Source organism: Phasianus colchicus, chromosome 3 (genome assembly GCF_987193195.1).
Source record: "Phasianus colchicus chromosome 3, bPhaCol1.hap1.1, whole genome shotgun sequence".
NCBI classification, from domain to species: domain Eukaryota; kingdom Metazoa; phylum Chordata; class Aves; order Galliformes; family Phasianidae; genus Phasianus; species Phasianus colchicus.
This window is the reverse complement of record NC_143438.1, coordinates 91,008,941-91,025,419: the sequence shown is the minus strand read 5'-3', so window position 1 is coordinate 91,025,419 and position 16,479 is coordinate 91,008,941. Positions and strand designations below refer to the sequence as shown.

Below are 16,479 nucleotides of genomic sequence, written 5' to 3'. Positions count from 1 at the left end.
ACAGATTAGAACTGGGGGCATCAGAACACTAAATGACATTAAGGATGTTCACAGCAGAAAAAAAGGCCTAACTCCACACTGCTTCTTCTAACCTGTAAACTCGCTGAGGGTTAAATATCCTGTATAGTTACAATGCTCATAAATATTACAAAGCTAACAGCGAAGCACAAAATATATATGTTTCTAAATAAATGCTAAGAAATAATCCCCAGCTGATTTACAAAGCTGCTTTCCTTGCTGCAGCCAGCCAACTTCCTAGAGAGGCAGGCATCCACAACAAAGAAATGTTTGACTCCTTGAGACAGTCATCATTTGGTACATTCACTGTTCCTTTGTCTCTTGCTGTTTCTGAAGCAGCTTTTACTCAGTGCAGTAATTCTGTGATAAAGCCAGACAGCCATACTTGTTAACTGCTTCAATAAAAATTAAAACTGTTATATTCTTATTTGGAGGGAGAGTAACATTTTCGAGAACAAATTTGTATTTAAAGTTGAATTGTTAATATAATATTAATATATATAAACATCTTAATATAATATTTATCTTAACACTATATACATATTAAGACAGGGATCTCCTAGAAGGAGTCCAGCAAAGGGCCACAAAGAGGAGAGGAGAGGAGAGGAGAGGAGAGGAGAGGAGAGGAGAGGAGAGGAGAGGAGAGGAGAGGAGAGGAGAGGAGAGGAGAGGAGAGGAGAGGAGAGGAGAGGAGAGGAGAGGAGAGGAGAGGAGAGGAGAGGAGAGGAGAGGAGAGGAGAGGAGAGGAGAGGAGAGGAGAGGAGAGGAGAGGAGAGGAGAGGAGAGGAGGATAGTAGTAGGTTTAGTTCAGCTAGAAGGGACCTACATAGAATGAAGCCACTCCTGTGTGTGCCTTAATCAGCCCGTTTAGTCCTCCAAAGAAAAGCACGTTGATTTAAGTCCAACCACAGGCCTTCTCTCTTCCTTTTTTGGTGCAATACTTTTCCCACAAAGTAAATAAACTCAAGTGTGGTATTGTGGTAGTCAGATACTAAAGCACTTCACAGAGCAGCTTCAAAAGGGGCAAAGTTGTTGAGCCTGTACTGAGAAAACTGGTAGGTAAAATTAAGGGCTTAACGTGGCAAAAAGTACAATACAAAAAAATCTCTCTTTTTATACTGTGAAACATGCCAGTGAACATCAGTTAGCATAGAAGGGACACAGAATGGGATATTCAGGAGTTGGACAATCATAGAATCCTAGAATCCTAGAATCTTTAGAGTTGGAAGGGACTGTTAAAGGTCATCTAGTCCAACTCTCCTGCAATGAACAGAGACACACACAGCTCAATCATGTTGCCCAGGGCCTGATCCAGCTTTGCCTTGAAAGTCTCCATGGATGGGGCATCAACCACATCTCTAGGAAACCTGTTCCAGTGCCTCACCACCCTCACTGTAAAAGACTTTTTCCTTATATCCAACCTAAATCTACCCTCTTTAAGCTTGAAGCCATTTCCCCTTGTTCTGTCACCACAGGCCCTGCTAAAGAGTCTGTCCTCTTCTTTCCTGTAGCTCCCCATCATACATTGAAAGGCTGCTATCAGGTCATCTCTGAGCCTTCTCCTCTCCAGGCTGAGCAGCCCCAGTTCTTTCAGCCTGTAAAATCCTGCAAAGAAAGTGTTTTCCAAAGCACCACTGTCTTCTGACCATATCTGGTAAGGTATTTAACTCTACATTTGATACATTCAAAGTCTCATGTAAAAAAAAATGTATAAGAGCATCTATCGTTTCTCTTCAGAATCCTAAGTGATAATAAATAATCAATCTGTAATTAGGCAACTGAAGAGCATGGATCTGAACTCAAAAAATTACAGTCTTCTTTTATTCTACTTTTATTCCATCTTTCAGAGAAGTAATGGATGAAAATTTTAGAGGTATGACAGAAACCTTCTACCTAGATATGCTTCTTCAGGCCGACTTAAAATTATGAGGTCATTCATTCAGTAGTTCCCAAGTAATGACTTCATTTAGACAGCAGGGACTCCCTATGCAGCCATCATAGAATAAATTCAGGTCATAAATACAGGTCAGCAATGTCTTGACAGTAACTTAAAATAACTGTTTTTTAACAAGAGGAAAATGTAATGCAGGAGGATTGTCTCTGAAACAGAATACAGGATTGGAGGAATTTCTCCATCCTTGAACCAAGTGCTAGAATGTGTTCCCTTCAGCATATCCCATTCTGCAACACAGCTATCAAAGAGAAAGACACCTGGTCCAACAGAACAACTTCAGCCTCTATCTACCACAGTCTTCGGTGGAAGTGCAGGGAAAGAAAAATTTCTATGGTCAGAGCGTATATGAAGATGGAGAGAACCCTAAAATTCAGAGAAAAGGCATACAGAACAAGTAGCAGTCCTGTATAACACTCCTAACCAACATAGCATCAAAGTCTTCATGATGCTGGGACAAATTCCATGATGACTAGTCATATTGTCTCAACTCCATCCACCTAGAACTAAAAGAAGTTGATAGCAAAGTTGTAGAAACCATGACCAAATAAACAGAGGTTGGAAAATAAACAATTACAAGAATCAATATTCACATGAATTGAAAACAACTTGCTGAAAATGAGACTGGCCAGCAATGATCATCAGTATCCACTGAAAAAAATACTCTGTGTATTTGCATCTGTGCTTTGAAATAAACCTACAGAAAATCATTCTCAGGTATCTGATACTTCACTTAAGCAGCAGAAAGGATTGCGGCAAGATTTTTTTTTACCATTTCCCAGGGTCACCAACCAGGATCAGGCTGACCAGAGCCACATCCAGCCTGGCTTTGAATGCCTCCAGGGATGGGGCGTCAAGTTAAAATCCCCGTTCATTACAGGGCAGTTGGACTAGAGAAACTTTAAGGGTTCCTTCCAACTCAGACGATTCTATGATTCTATGATAAAATATTCCTCAACAGCCATTTTCCCTGCTAGCTGGACGGATGTCCCATGGGTCCAGTGTCACTCTGGAGAGCGGGAGGATTAGATCTATACATTCACATCTGACTGCTATATGTGAGTGGAAATTTGCATTAAGTACAAAAACCTCTTTGATCAAAACATTGCCTACATTTTACACATCAAGGGGTTCTACAGGAAAAGTGTAAGCTTACCAAAGCAGCGGAAGGGATTTGGGGAGGGATTTGACAGAGAACAGAGTGATGACACTGCTGTCACAGATTTTGCAAAATGCTGACTGGATCTGAATAACAACAAAGAACCAGAAATGCATAAGGACACAGTAAGAAAAAAATAAGCTTTTTCAATACCGGTTTGACTAACTGAAAGTGTAAATGTTGCAGGTTGACTCAGAACTGGAAAGCTGTATCTTCACTGGAAAAGTCTCCAAGAACACTCCTAGAAAGTACGATAGTCCAACTCTGGCTAACTAAGCCAATGTTAGTCTTGTTTCGTGGGGTCTTTCCTTTCTTTCCAGAAACCAAAGCCACCAATGAGGACAAACATTTTGATTTTCTAAAAAGCTAAACAAACTTACTGATCTCTTACTTCTACCTTGTCACTATGCTGAAGGGCCAGGTGGGGTGGCCCATGTTGCCACCAGAAAACAAAGTGGCTTTTCTCCACAAAGAAAGTATGCTGGGTGGCTTCCCTTGTTGATGTGTCTGCTTTTAGACAGTAATACCAAGAAAATTTAAAAAAAAATAATGTTTCTAGGGTTTTTTTTTGTTTGTTTGCTTCCCATTGGGAAATCTAGGAGATTATTACTGTGCTTCTAATTAAGACATTAACATTTGCTTTGGAGGTTTTAGTTAATAACAGCAAGTCATCAAATGGGTCCCCCAGCCACTAATTAGTTTTTTCCATACAAAATTTTCCTGACTCTGCACAGTTTTGCTGATTTCCCGTGGAACTTTCCTTAAGACTTTCTTTGTATTTCTCTTCTCTTCTCTTCTCTTCTCTTCTCTTCTCTTCTCTTCTCTTCTCTTCTCTTCTCTTCTCTTCTCTTCTCTTCTCTTCTCTTCTCTTCTCTTCTCTTCTCTTCTCTTCTCTTCTCTTCTCTTCTCTTCTCTTCATAAATCATGAAGATTTCCATTTGGTGCCTTTCCTCTGCTCTAGAGGCTGTACAAAAATGCTAATATAAGTTAGGCTTTTTTTTTTTTTTTTTTTTTTTTTTAAACTCAGAGACAATATGAAGATGTGCATTTTAACATGATTAACATTTTGTTGCCTTACATTGTACAAACCTGTATGTTCAAAGCATTAGGCTGCACGTACATAGGCTGTGCCCCTAATTCCTACAATGCTCATCTTTCACCTGTGAGAAATGATTCACTGTTAATTGTAGGACCTGATCATAGAATCAATCACAGAATCATAGAATAGCCAGGATTGAAAGGGACCTCAAGAATCATGAAGCTCCAACCCCCTACCACAACAGGGCCACCAACCTTCCCATTTAATACTAGACCAGGCTGCCCAGGGCCCCATCCAATCTGGCCTTGAACACTTCCAGGGATGGGGCATCCACAACCTCTCTGGGCAGCCTGTTCCAGCACCTCACCACTCTCATAGTAAAGAACTTCCCCCTGACATCCAAACTAAATCTCCCCTCCCTCAACTTAAAACCATTTGCCCTTGTTCTGCAGTTATCTATCCTTTTAAAGAGTTGATTCCCCTCCTGTCTGTAGGCTCCCTTTAGGTACTGAAAGGCTGCAATGAGGTCACCCTGCAGCCTTCTTTTCTCCAGGCTGAACAAGCCCAGCTCCTTCAGCCTGTCTTCATAGGGGAGGTGCTCCAGTCCCCTGATCATCTTTGTGGCCCTCCTCTGGACCCTCTCCAACAGCTCCCTGTCTTTCTTGTACTGGAAGCTCCAGACCTGGACGCAGTATTCCAGATGGGGCCTCACAAGAGCAGAGTAGAGGGGAACAATCACCTCCCTGTCCCTGCTGGCCACTCCTCTTCTGATGGAGCCCAGAACCTGATCCCTCAAGTATTCTATGCTGTTGTCACTATTTTTAAAAATGAAAAATCCCACATGAAGAAAAAATCGCAGCACTGGATTTGCAGCATATTGTACCTCTAGTAAGATGGGCATTCTTGTTCTACCTATAGCTACCTTATAAAATAGGTATCTACTACCTACTTTTCATTCAGCAGAGTACTGTGTAGACTCCCTATGAACCTTGTTGAAGACTTAATCTACGCTGGATTCAGATGATTTTAAAAAAGCACTTTTTCCTCTTATGATGAAGAATGTTACTGTGTATTTTATGAAATATTTAACATCTTGCCATTTTCTCCTTTTTTTTTTTTCTTTTTCTAAATCCGCCTGTATTTCACTGTCACAGCTTGAAGTAGTCCTGCAGTTCAGAGCTACCTGTCTCTTGTATGCCTGATCACTTCTGTTGTTTTAATGAATATTTACCATCCTGCAGAAAAGCCTCTGCAGCTGTGCTCCAAAACACCGGAAAGAACTGGGTCTTTTTAAAGCTATTACTCCATCATTCAATAAAAGGAAAGACAATACATGGCAAACTATAATGAAGCTTCCTACCTTTTTGTTTATACCAGTGCAGCACAGGTTTAATAACTGCTGTAAATTGAATGAGATAATGGTGTAGGCTAGACAAATAACATTAGTATTCAACAGATTGCCTTACCTTGATATTATTTGTTCAATAATGATTTAAAAAGGGATAGCCTCATTTCCACCTACCAGTAACCTCCATGGAGACAGAGCTGGGAAGAAAACTATTTTACTTTTCTGTAAAAAAAATCAAGAATTAGAAGAAAACAAGAATTTTAGAAGGCTGGGGTGTCCCATCTCATAAAAGGTTACCTTTGTAAAGATTTAGGCTAATTACTCAGGCTTTCCATTAGTCTACTGAGAAAAATAGATACAGAGAGCAATTCATTGTTTTTTTGGTAGGTAGAACTGATGAACTTCTGAAGTGCCTGTCTTTTTCAAGGCAATGGGTTTGAATGAGAAACTGGAGTTAAGAGGGGGAAAAACAGAGCAGAGATCTCAGACCCTTGATGATTATGGTCCGTACAGAAACAGTGACTATCACTGTACTTGTGTTCATGAAGTTTTTAGTCTGGATAACTATGTAACCTGTCATCAGACATACACTTGAACACAGTTCCCCTCTCCCAGTTGAGAATTTCAATCATCAGCTTTTACAGAACTTCCTCTACGTTTAACTAACAATTGCATTCTGTAATGTGAGCAAGATTTCCCAGCAAGTGTTTTATCAAAGTAAGCACGCTGCTGAAGGCTTCTGTTCTCATAAGTTTTTTTGCTGGTGAAAAAAAGCAACAAGAAACCAGCACAAAAAAAAGAAACAGAATCTCAACAGCATTTGAAACTAAGACTTTTCAGGAATTGGTAGAAAACATCAATTTGATGTATTATTTCAGACTTGCCTTCATCTTATTTAAACCAATGGGAAAACTCCCAAAGACTTCAGAGAGCATACTTCTTTTCCATGTGAAAATAACTATTAAAAGAATAAGAAACAGAAAGATTAGGCTCTCTGTTCTAAAATTGCTCTGGCTTTACCCTGTCTCCTCTGTAAATCAGCCACATCTCTCTTAGTAGCTTTGTTGTCTGTAAAATTGGGAGAACTGGTACACTGATGCTTCCCAGAGAATCTGCAGGAGAGAAAGTTATAAGTCATTATAAAGCTTTAAGTCAATATTTATTAGAGCAAATAGATTTAGAAAGGTATCTAAAACAAGAGTATTTATTAAATGTGTGTTTATCAAAAGAATAGGATATACTATGTTTCATATAAAGTAGTTACTGGTACTATCTTACCTAAGTACACAGTCCTGGAGAGGAGCTAAATGCTTTCAGGCCTGTTCATTCAGTAAATGAGTGAATTGGAGAACTCAAATACTGTCTCAACTTTCCACAACATCTTCTTCACATCTTCCTAAGTTTGCTCAGAGGCTGGAGCACTTTGACATCTTTGGACAAAGGCGGAGACAAAGGAGAAATAATGAATGTTTGGGGTCAAATGCTTGGACAAGTCATTTAGCGTAATTCCCTATCACCACATCATAAAAATGCATGAAGCTCCATTTTCTGTTTCCAGTATTACACCTCCCCTCCCTTCCCTTCATATTACACAGAAAACATAGTCCTGTTTTTACTCATGTATTTCCTCCCATTTTTCTCTATCCCAGTCCTCAAGAGTATTCTATTTTTGCCTGCGAGTACTGTGAACATCCTCCTTATTGAAAGCCTCCCAACATTCTGTCATCACTAATTTTAATTAGCACTTTTCTACCTTTTCTGGCAGGAGCATCAATAGTGATCCTCAGACCAATAATTATAAAATAACTGAAATCATTCTTCCTTCCTTCCTCTATTTCTGCACAGCGATCCAGCTTCAGTTGGAAGAGTGTATTTGCTATCTGGTCGAGCCTACAAGTCTAGGAAGGAGCTCCCAGGAGCCTGACAGAGACATGTACAAACCTTCTGGGCTAAGGAAGTCAATGAGTCACCCATTTTATTTTTATTTTTATTTTTTTTAGTAACTATTCTAATAGCCCAGTTCTTTTACAAAAGGTAGACAGCAATGCCACACCTGTGATTAAAAGATATTTTCTAGGACTTGCTTTTATACGGCACTTGATGAATCTGTATCCTGTCCAGAATTTATCTGATTGATTGGCTTGGGATATTTTATAGAATCACAGAAGTGAGGATCTGGCATCTGCTCAAGCCAGGGCTGCCCAGGATAAGGAGAAATGCAAAAATGGAACTCAAATGCCACTAAAGGTAGGAGTTGTAGTAATAGGGACTTTTAAAATGACTGCTTCAGACTTCAGATGTTAAATACACTCAGTGACTGATAAGCAGGTGAACTGTAGTCATGTGTAAGTATTTTCTTGAAAGAGAATACACCCAATCTTGAAATAAGAGAACAATCAAGACAATGAGTGCCACCATGGAAAAGAAGTGAGGCCAGGGATCCCACAGCAAGCTCGTCTGAAGCTACTTTCACATCTCCCTGCAGTTGGTATGCTTAGTTGCAATCATAAAATCATTTAGATTGGAAAATATCTTCAAGATCATCATGTCCAACCATCGATTAACACTACCAGGGAGGTTCAGGTTGGATATCAGGAAAAGGTTCTTCACCAAAAGGGTGGTCAGACACTGGAACAGGCTCTCCACAAAAGTGGTCACAGCACTGAGCTTGCTTGAGTTGAAGTAGCATATGGACAACACACTCAGACATATGGTCTGATTTTTGGGTGGTCCTGTGCAGTCAGGAGTTGGACTCAATGATCCATGTGGGTCCCTTCCAACTCAGGTTATTCTATGATTATGTGATCCTTATGCGTCCTTTCCAAATTGGGATATTCTATGATTCTACCAAGTCCACCACTAAATCATGTCCCTCAGTGCCACATCCACAGATCCGTTAAATACCTCCAGGGATGGTGACTCCACCACTTCTCCGGGCAGCCTGTCCCAGTCATAGAATCATTACAGTCGGAAAAGACTTCTAAGATGAAGTCAAAAAGTCAACTCATTACCACTATACCCACTAAACCAAGTCCCTCAGTGTCACATCTACATGTTTCTTGGACACCTCCAGGGTCGGTGACTCCACCACTACCTGTTCCAATGCATTATCACTCTTTCTGAGAAAATTTTTTTCCTAACAGTTAACCTGAACCTCCCCTGGGGCAACTTAAGGCCATTACATATCATCCTTATCTCAGGTGGCAAGTGATAGGACACACAGAAACCGTCTCACAAAGCTCCCAGAATGAGCGGCAATGTATTGGAACAGGTGGTGCTGGACTCACTGTCATGGTTTTGGTTTTTGCTTATTTGATTTTCAATATTCCACATCAAAACATCATGTACTGGAATTGAAGTGTTAATGCTCTAATTCTATGTACCTATCCCTATACATTACGGAAGTCACGGGATCTGACCCTTCCGGGGGGGGCGGTCTCTTACTGCCTGGCAGTGGGTGCTGGAGGGTGCTTTCCTAGCCGTTCCAAGCTTTTCAGGTTTGACTCGGTCTCGGGAACTCTCTCTCATATCTTATTTGATTTATTAGTCTCAATTTCAATTAGATTGTATTATATTGTATTATTTTGTATTCCGATATCATAGTTAGTAAAATAAGTTTACCTCCATAGATTGTTGCCGCTGTTTTTTTTCCTTTTCCCCCTTCCTTCCCATTTTGTGGGCCCAGGTGGGGGGTGGGGAGGGCAGGGGCCTACTGCCCCCTGTCACGGGCATAAACTGATCTAGTTGATTCCGTGACAGATTTTGGTGGAGAATGCGGGCATAGCTGCCTTTTGTTTTTGGTTTTTGCTTTTTGGCTCTTAGAACGAATCTCGCTCTCTGCTCTTAGAGAGCTTCGTTAGGGAGCATTATCAGTAGTTCAGGTTTTGTGCTGGGAAACTTGACCTTGAAAGACCAGGCGTACTGCCAGTATTCTGGGATATTTGTAAACTTTGAGCACTGCTTAGTCTGGGTAGTGCCTTTTTTTCCTTTCCCCCCCCCTCTTGTTAGTTTCAACCCATTAACCCTTTTTGAGCAGAAACCAGCGATGAACCCACTCTTTTTCGTGGGAGCGCTGAGTAAGGGATTAAAAGCTATGGTGTTTCTCGCGACCTACTGGCGAATCATCAATGTCATCATTACTTGTTGTGGACTTGTGTACATATATAACTACATATGGGCACTGACGGAGACGCCTGTATGGTACCTATCTTGGTACCTATATGCAATGTTTAATACGAATTTTGACACTTGCATCCCGGATGGAATGGCTAATTTCACAAGCAACTACATCCCAGATGGAATAGCTAATTTTACAAACCACACGATGTTCAAACCAGTTTCCAGGTTTTCCTTTTGGTTTATCAGACGCTTTTCCAATGCTGAGTTAACTCTCATGCTTGTGGTCGTAATATCACTCTCCCTGAATGTAGTCCTATACAGGAATAGTAAGCAGAAGGAGTCTCCTCCAGAACCAGAGAATGCTGACTGGCAGGGAATATGGAGAGGTTTAGGAAAAATCTTAGAAGCATGGGGACCCGCAATGTCATGGGATTTCACTCTTGAGCACCTGTGGGATCCCCAGAAACTTAGCCAGTATTTGGAACAGGGGCAGTGCGGCTCAGGTAAATCTAAGGAGGTACAACTTATTTGGGGTTTGGCTTGTGCTTACCGTGCCATATATAATACTGTTTTGGAGAGAGAGAGTTTCCGAGCTGAGGTTCAAGCCAAAGGGAAAGTCAAATCTGATCAATTACAGGAGACACCAGTAACAATATCAGTTGCCCCTGTGGAGGGCAAGAAATGGAAACGAGTGTCCTCGCGTCTAGAACGGAAAAAAGAAGAAGAGGAGGAGGAGGAGGTGGAGGAAGATCCAGGTGAGGGGCCCTCCTCGAAACCACCAACATCAAGAAAGGCAAAAGGAAAAACTAAGAGACATGCAGAAGAGAGTGATGAAGAGGAAGTTTCTATTACTACTCGTCGGCCTCTGAAGATGACTGAAATCCAAGGCTCAAGAAAGGAATTTACACGGCGCCCAAATGAAGCTATCGTTTCCTGGTTAGTTCGCTGTTGGGACGACGGGGCCAGTAGCTTGTCTCTAGATGGTAATGAAGCCCGCCAACTAGGAGCCATTGCCAGAGATCCAGCTATTGACAGAGGGATTAGTCGATGTCTGGATGGGGCTGCCTCCCTCTGGGAACGAGTATTAACAGCCGTGAAGGAAAGGTACCCCTTCAAAAGCGGCTTGAAGCCTGTGACGAAAAGATGGGATACAGTTGAACAGGGTATCCAGTATTTGAGGGAAATAGCCGTGGTGGAAATGTTGTATGACCCGAACTGTGTTTTTAACGACCCACAAGGCCATGACCCTGAGAGAGTGAGAACAACGCGTGAAATGTGGCAGCAACTCACATCAACAGCACCAGCCAGATACGCCTCTGCACTATTGGCCGCATCGGACAGATACCAGGACCAACAGAGAAGCCCCTTAGTTTATGAATTGATTCTTATGCTCCAAAGCTATGAACAACAGCTACCCCCAACTCGCGCCGCCATCGCCGCCATCTCACAAATGACGGAGCAACTGAATAAAGTCCAAGAGCAAGTGTCTTCACTGATGAATCGTGACAAACCTGTAGAAGTATCAGAAACGCTTGATGAAGATCAGTATAGTCAAAAGAGTCTACTGAAGGAGGTGAAGGAGATGGTAGAACAAATGTGGATCCAACAAACTAAAGACGATGAACCCTCCTTCGCAGGTGCAAAATCAAAAATCTCAGCTGTTAGAGGCAAACGCTCTCCAGCTCCAGGAAGGAATCCTACATCGCGACTTGCCTTGTGGCGTTACTTACGTGACCATGGAGAAGACATGAGGAAGTGGCACGACCAAGCTACTCATGTACTACGAGCACGGGTGAGAGAATTACAAGGCAGATCAACCGCCAGTGCAGTTGCTCCGGTTACCACAGGTAATGAATAGAGGGGCCCTGCCCTCAGTCAGGGGGGGGAAAGGGATAATAGAGTTTATTGGACTGTGTGGATCCGATGGCCTGGCACATCAGAACCACTGAAATATAAGGCATTGGTGGATACCGGTGCACAGTGCACTCTGATGCCCTCGACTTATGAAGGGACAGAATCAATCCATATTTCTGGAGTGACTGGGGGCTCTCAAGAATTGACTGTGTTGGAGGCCGAGATAAGCCTCACTGGTAGGAACTGGCAAAAGCACCCTATTGTGACTGGTCCAGGGGCTCCATGTATACTTGGTATTGATTATCTCAGAAGGGGGCATTTCAAGGATCCTAAGGGGTATCGATGGGCCTTTGGAATAGCTGCTGTAGACACAAACAACATTAAGCAGCTGTCTGTTTTGCCTGGCCTGTCAGAAGATCCGTCTGTTGTGGGGTTGCTACAAGTAAAAGAGCAACAGATACCAATTGCTACAAAAACGGTGCACAGACCGCAGTACCGCACCAACAGGGATTCCTTGCTCCCCATTCATAAGTTGATTCGTCAACTAGAGAGTCAGGGAGTGATCAGCAAAACTCACTCGCCTTTTAACAGCCCCATATGGCCAGTGCGTAAAGCCAGCGGAGAATGGAGGCTGACGGTGGACTATCGTGGCCTGAATGAGGTCACACCCCCACTGAGTGCTGCTGTGCCGGACATGTTAGAACTCCAGTATGAACTGGAATCAAAAGCAGCCAAATGGTATGCCACCATTGACATTGCTAATGCCTTTTTCTCCATTCCTTTGGCCAAAGAATGTAGGCCACAGTTTGCTTTCACCTGGAGGGGTGTTCAGTATACTTGGAACCGTTTGCCCCAGGGGTGGAAACACAGCCCAACCATTTGCCACGGGTTGATCCAAACTGCATTAGAACAGGGCAGTGCCCCTGAGCACTTGCAGTACATTGATGATATCGTTGTGTGGGGCGATACAGCAGAAGAAGTCTTCACAAAAGGAGAGCGAATAATCCAGATTCTTCTGCGTGCTGGTTTTGCTATTAAGCGGAGCAAAGTGAAAGGACCTGCTCAGGAGATTCAGTTCCTAGGTATAAAGTGGCAAGATGGCCGTCGTCACATCCCGACAGATGTGATCAACAAAATCACCGCTATGTCTCCACCCACTAGTAAGAAAGAGACACAATCTTTTTTGGGTGTAGTGGGCTTTTGGAGAATGCATGTTCCAAACTATAGCTTCATTGTAAGCCCCCTTTATCATGTGACGCGAATGAAGAATGAGTTTACATGGGGCCCCGAGCAGCAGCAGGCTTTTGAACAGATTAAGCAAGAGATAGCCCGTGCCGTGGCCTTAGGGCCAGTACGGACAGGGCAGGATATAAAGAACATCCTCTACACTGCTGCTGGAGAGAAAGGCCCCACTTGGAGCTTGTGGCAGAGAGCCTCAGGAGAGACCCGAGGCCGACCCCTGGGATTCTGGAGTCGGGCCTACAAGGGGTCGGAAGAGGGCTACACTCCAACTGAAAAGGAGATCTTAGCCGCGTATGAGGGGGTTCGGGCTGCTTCTGAAGTGGTCGGTACTGAAACACAGCTCCTTCTGGCACCTCGACTACCAGTGTTGAACTGGATGTTTAAAGGAAAGGTTCCCCCCACCCATCACGCAACTGATGCCACTTGGAGTAAGTGGATTGCGTTGATTACGCAGAGAGCGCGGATGGGGAACCTCAGCCGTCCAGGAATCCTAGAGGTCATCATGGACTGGCCTGAAGGTAAAAAGTTTGGAACACCAGCAGAAGAAGTATCACGAGCTAAAGAGGCCCCACCATACAACGAATTACCAGAAAATGAAAGAAAGTATGCCCTGTTCACTGATGGATCGTGTCGTATTGTGGGAAAGCATCGCAGATGGAAATCTGCTGTGTGGAGCCCCACACGACAAGTTGCAGAGGCCACTGAAGGGAAAGGAGAATCAAGCCAATTTGCAGAGGTAAAGGCTGTCCAACTGGCCTTGGATGTGGCTGAACGAGAGAGGTGGCCAATGCTTTATCTTTACACTGACTCATGGATGGTGGCAAATGCTTTGTGGGGGTGGTTACAGCAGTGGGAACAAAATAACTGGCAAAGAAGGGGTAAACCTATTTGGGCTGCTGAACTGTGGAAAGATATTGCTGCCCGAATAAAGAATATGGTCGTAAAGGTTCGCCATGTAGATGCTCATGTGCCCAAGAGTCAGGCTACTGAAGAACAACAAAATAACCATCAGGTAGATCGAGCTGCCAAAATTGAGGTGGCTCAGATAGACCTGGACTGGCAGAACAAGGGTGAATTATTTCTAGCTCGGTGGGCTCATGAGACCTCGGGCCATCAGGGGAGAGATGCCACATATAAGTGGGCTAGAGACCGAGGGGTGGACTTAACTGTGGATGCTATTGCACAAGTTATTCATGACTGTGAAACATGTGCTATAATCAAACAAGCCAAGAAGATGAAACCACTCTGGGAGGAAGGGCGATGGCAAAAGTATAAATATGGGGAGGCATGGCAGGTTGATTATATCACCTTGCCACGATCCCGCAGTGGTAAGTGTTATGTGCTTACTATGGTAGAGGCAACCACTGGGTGGCTTGAAACATATGCAGTACCCCATGCTACTGCCCGAAACACCATATTAGGTCTTGAGAAACAAGTCCTTTGGCGACATGGCACCCCAGAAAGAATTGAGTCAGATAATGGGACTCATTTCAAAAATTCTCTTGTAAATACTTGGGCCAAAGATCATGGCATTGAGTGGATTTACCATATTCCCTATCATGCACCAGCCTCTGGTAAAATTGAACGATACAATGGGTTGTTAAAAACAATGCTGAAAGCAATGGGTGGCGGAACATTTAAGCACTGGGAGAAGCATTTGGCAGAAGCCACCTGGTTAGTCAATACCAGAGGATCTATCAATCGTGATGGTCCTGCTAGCTCCCTACATACTGTCAAGGGAGATAAGGTCCCTGTAATACATGTAAAGAGCATGTTGGGAAAAGCAGTTTGGGTTCTTCCAGCTTCTGGAAAGGGCAAACCTCTCCGCGGTACTGTTTTTGCCCAGGGACCTGGATCCACTTGGTGGGTAATGCAGGAAAATGGGGATGTTCAATGTGTACCACAAGGAAACTTGATGCTGGGGGAGTGCAGACAGTAATTCCATGTATATGTATATAGACGTGTGCGTGTGATGCATTTTTAATCATTTTGTTTGTTTGTATATGTATATATATATATTAAGCGTGATGTAGTGATGTAGAATAAGGGGTGGAATGTCATGGTTTTGGTTTTTGCTTATTTGATTTTCAATATTCCACATCAAAACATCATGTACTGGAATTGAAGTGTTAATGCTCTAATTCTATGTACCTATCCCTATACATTACGGAAGTCACGGGATCTGACCCTTCCGGGGGGGGCGGTCTCTTACTGCCTGGCAGTGGGTGCTGGAGGGTGCTTTCCTAGCCGTTCCAAGCTTTTCAGGTTTGACTCGGTCTCGGGAACTCTCTCTCATATCTTATTTGATTTATTAGTCTCAATTTCAATTAGATTGTATTATATTGTATTATTTTGTATTCCGATATCATAGTTAGTAAAATAAGTTTACCTCCATAGATTGTTGCCGCTGTTTTTTTTCCTTTTCCCCCTTCCTTCCCATTTTGTGGGCCCAGGTGGGGGGTGGGGAGGGCAGGGGCCTACTGCCCCCTGTCACGGGCATAAACTGATCTAGTTGATTCCGTGACACTCACCAACACTGGAGGTGTACGAGAAACACGCAGATGTGGCACTGAGTGCCATGGTTAGTGGACATGGTGGTGATGGGTCAATGGCTGGACTAGATATCTTTGTGGTCTTTGCCAACCTTACTGACTGTATGATACCCCAGTGGCTTCAACATCATTTCAGTGCAGAGAGCAACGAGGTCTCCAGTGTAAACAACCCCAATTCCACCAGCTGCTCCTCATATGTATTGTTTCCAGCCCCTCCAACGCTTCTATTGCTATTCTCTTGCAGCGAGACACAGAGAAAACGAGCTCGAGCGTGGAGAGCTGCCTCTGAGACACAGAGAGGAGGACGAGGAGTTAAGCTTCACGAGCTCGCCCCTCTTTCCCTCAGCCCAAAGGCATCGCGCCTCGGGGAACGGAGCGAGAACGGACCCTGTGAGGACGAACGGATCCGCGCCCGCTGACGGCACCGGAGGCGGCGGCCGACGGCTCCGCCACCTGAGGCGCCTGCGCAGGCGGGGCGGGAGCTCCCACCTCCTCGGTGCGAGGGGCGGCAGCCTGACCCCCTCCCTCCTCCCCCGCAGCCATGTTAGTGCGGGGAGCGAGGGAGGGAGAGGGCAGCGCGCATCCCATGGTGCAGCGCGCCGGGAGGGCGGGGGAGAGCGGCCTGGAGCGGCCGGGGCAGGGAAGCTGGGAGGCAGGGAGGGAAGCGAGCGAGCAAGCAGCAGGCAAGCCAGCCATCCAGCCTGCCTCCTCACCGCGCGCAGCCACGGTGCGAGCAGCGCTGCTGCGAGACCACCTCACGGCTTCACCCACCTCAGGGCCGCCGGGGCGGGACGGGGGCGGCTGCCCGCAGCGCGGTGAGTGCGTGAGGAGGGGGCACTGAGGAGCGGAGCGAGGCGGCCCCCGCTTATATAACGGGGAGGGGGCGTCCCTGAGGGAGGTTGGGCTGGGGGAGGGGTGGGCAGGGCAGCGGTTTGCCTTCTGTCGTCGTCGTCGTCTCCCCCCATCTCGTGGGGTACGGCTGTGTGAGGGGAGGCTGCGCGCACGCGGAGCCGCGCTGCGAGCGGAGGGCTCCGGCTGAGGGTTGTGGGGTTATGGGGAGAGCCGTGCTGGGAGGCCACGGCTGAAAGGGAAAGGGGGGCTGCGGGCGCGCTGCATCCCGCCGGCCTCCCGCCCGGCTCCGCGGCTCGGCCGGCTCGGTCCCACCGGATGTGGAGCGGAGCGGAGCGGGACGGTCCG

At 44.9% G+C, this 16,479-nt stretch overlaps 1 protein-coding gene and 1 long non-coding RNA gene across 7 annotated transcripts in view; one reads left to right on the top strand and one right to left on the bottom strand.

Annotated features, from left to right (window-relative positions):
- Positions 1-769: 769 nt before the first annotated feature.
- On the bottom strand, positions 770-15,750 carry LOC116227522 (uncharacterized). Of its 4 annotated transcripts, XR_016465365.1 has the most exons (5): positions 15,670-15,750; positions 6,794-6,945; positions 6,536-6,627; positions 4,218-5,737; positions 770-4,092 (listed from the first exon to the last, which is right to left on the bottom strand). It is a non-coding gene; the product is annotated as an uncharacterized LOC116227522 (long non-coding RNA). The 4 variants fall into 4 exon arrangements; XR_016465364.1 differs by having other exon boundaries at positions 4,207-6,627; XR_004166587.2 differs by having other exon boundaries at positions 4,218-6,627.
- Positions 15,680-16,479, top strand: part of PTK2 (protein tyrosine kinase 2) — a 192,336-nt gene continuing 191,536 nt past the window's right edge. For 2 of the 3 annotated variants that reach the window (XM_090138045.1, XM_090138046.1), the window contains exon 1: positions 15,680-16,097. The gene's annotated coding sequence lies outside the window, so the exon portion shown is untranslated. The remainder of the gene's footprint in view (positions 16,098-16,479) is intronic. The other variant, XM_090138044.1, reaches the window with a different exon arrangement.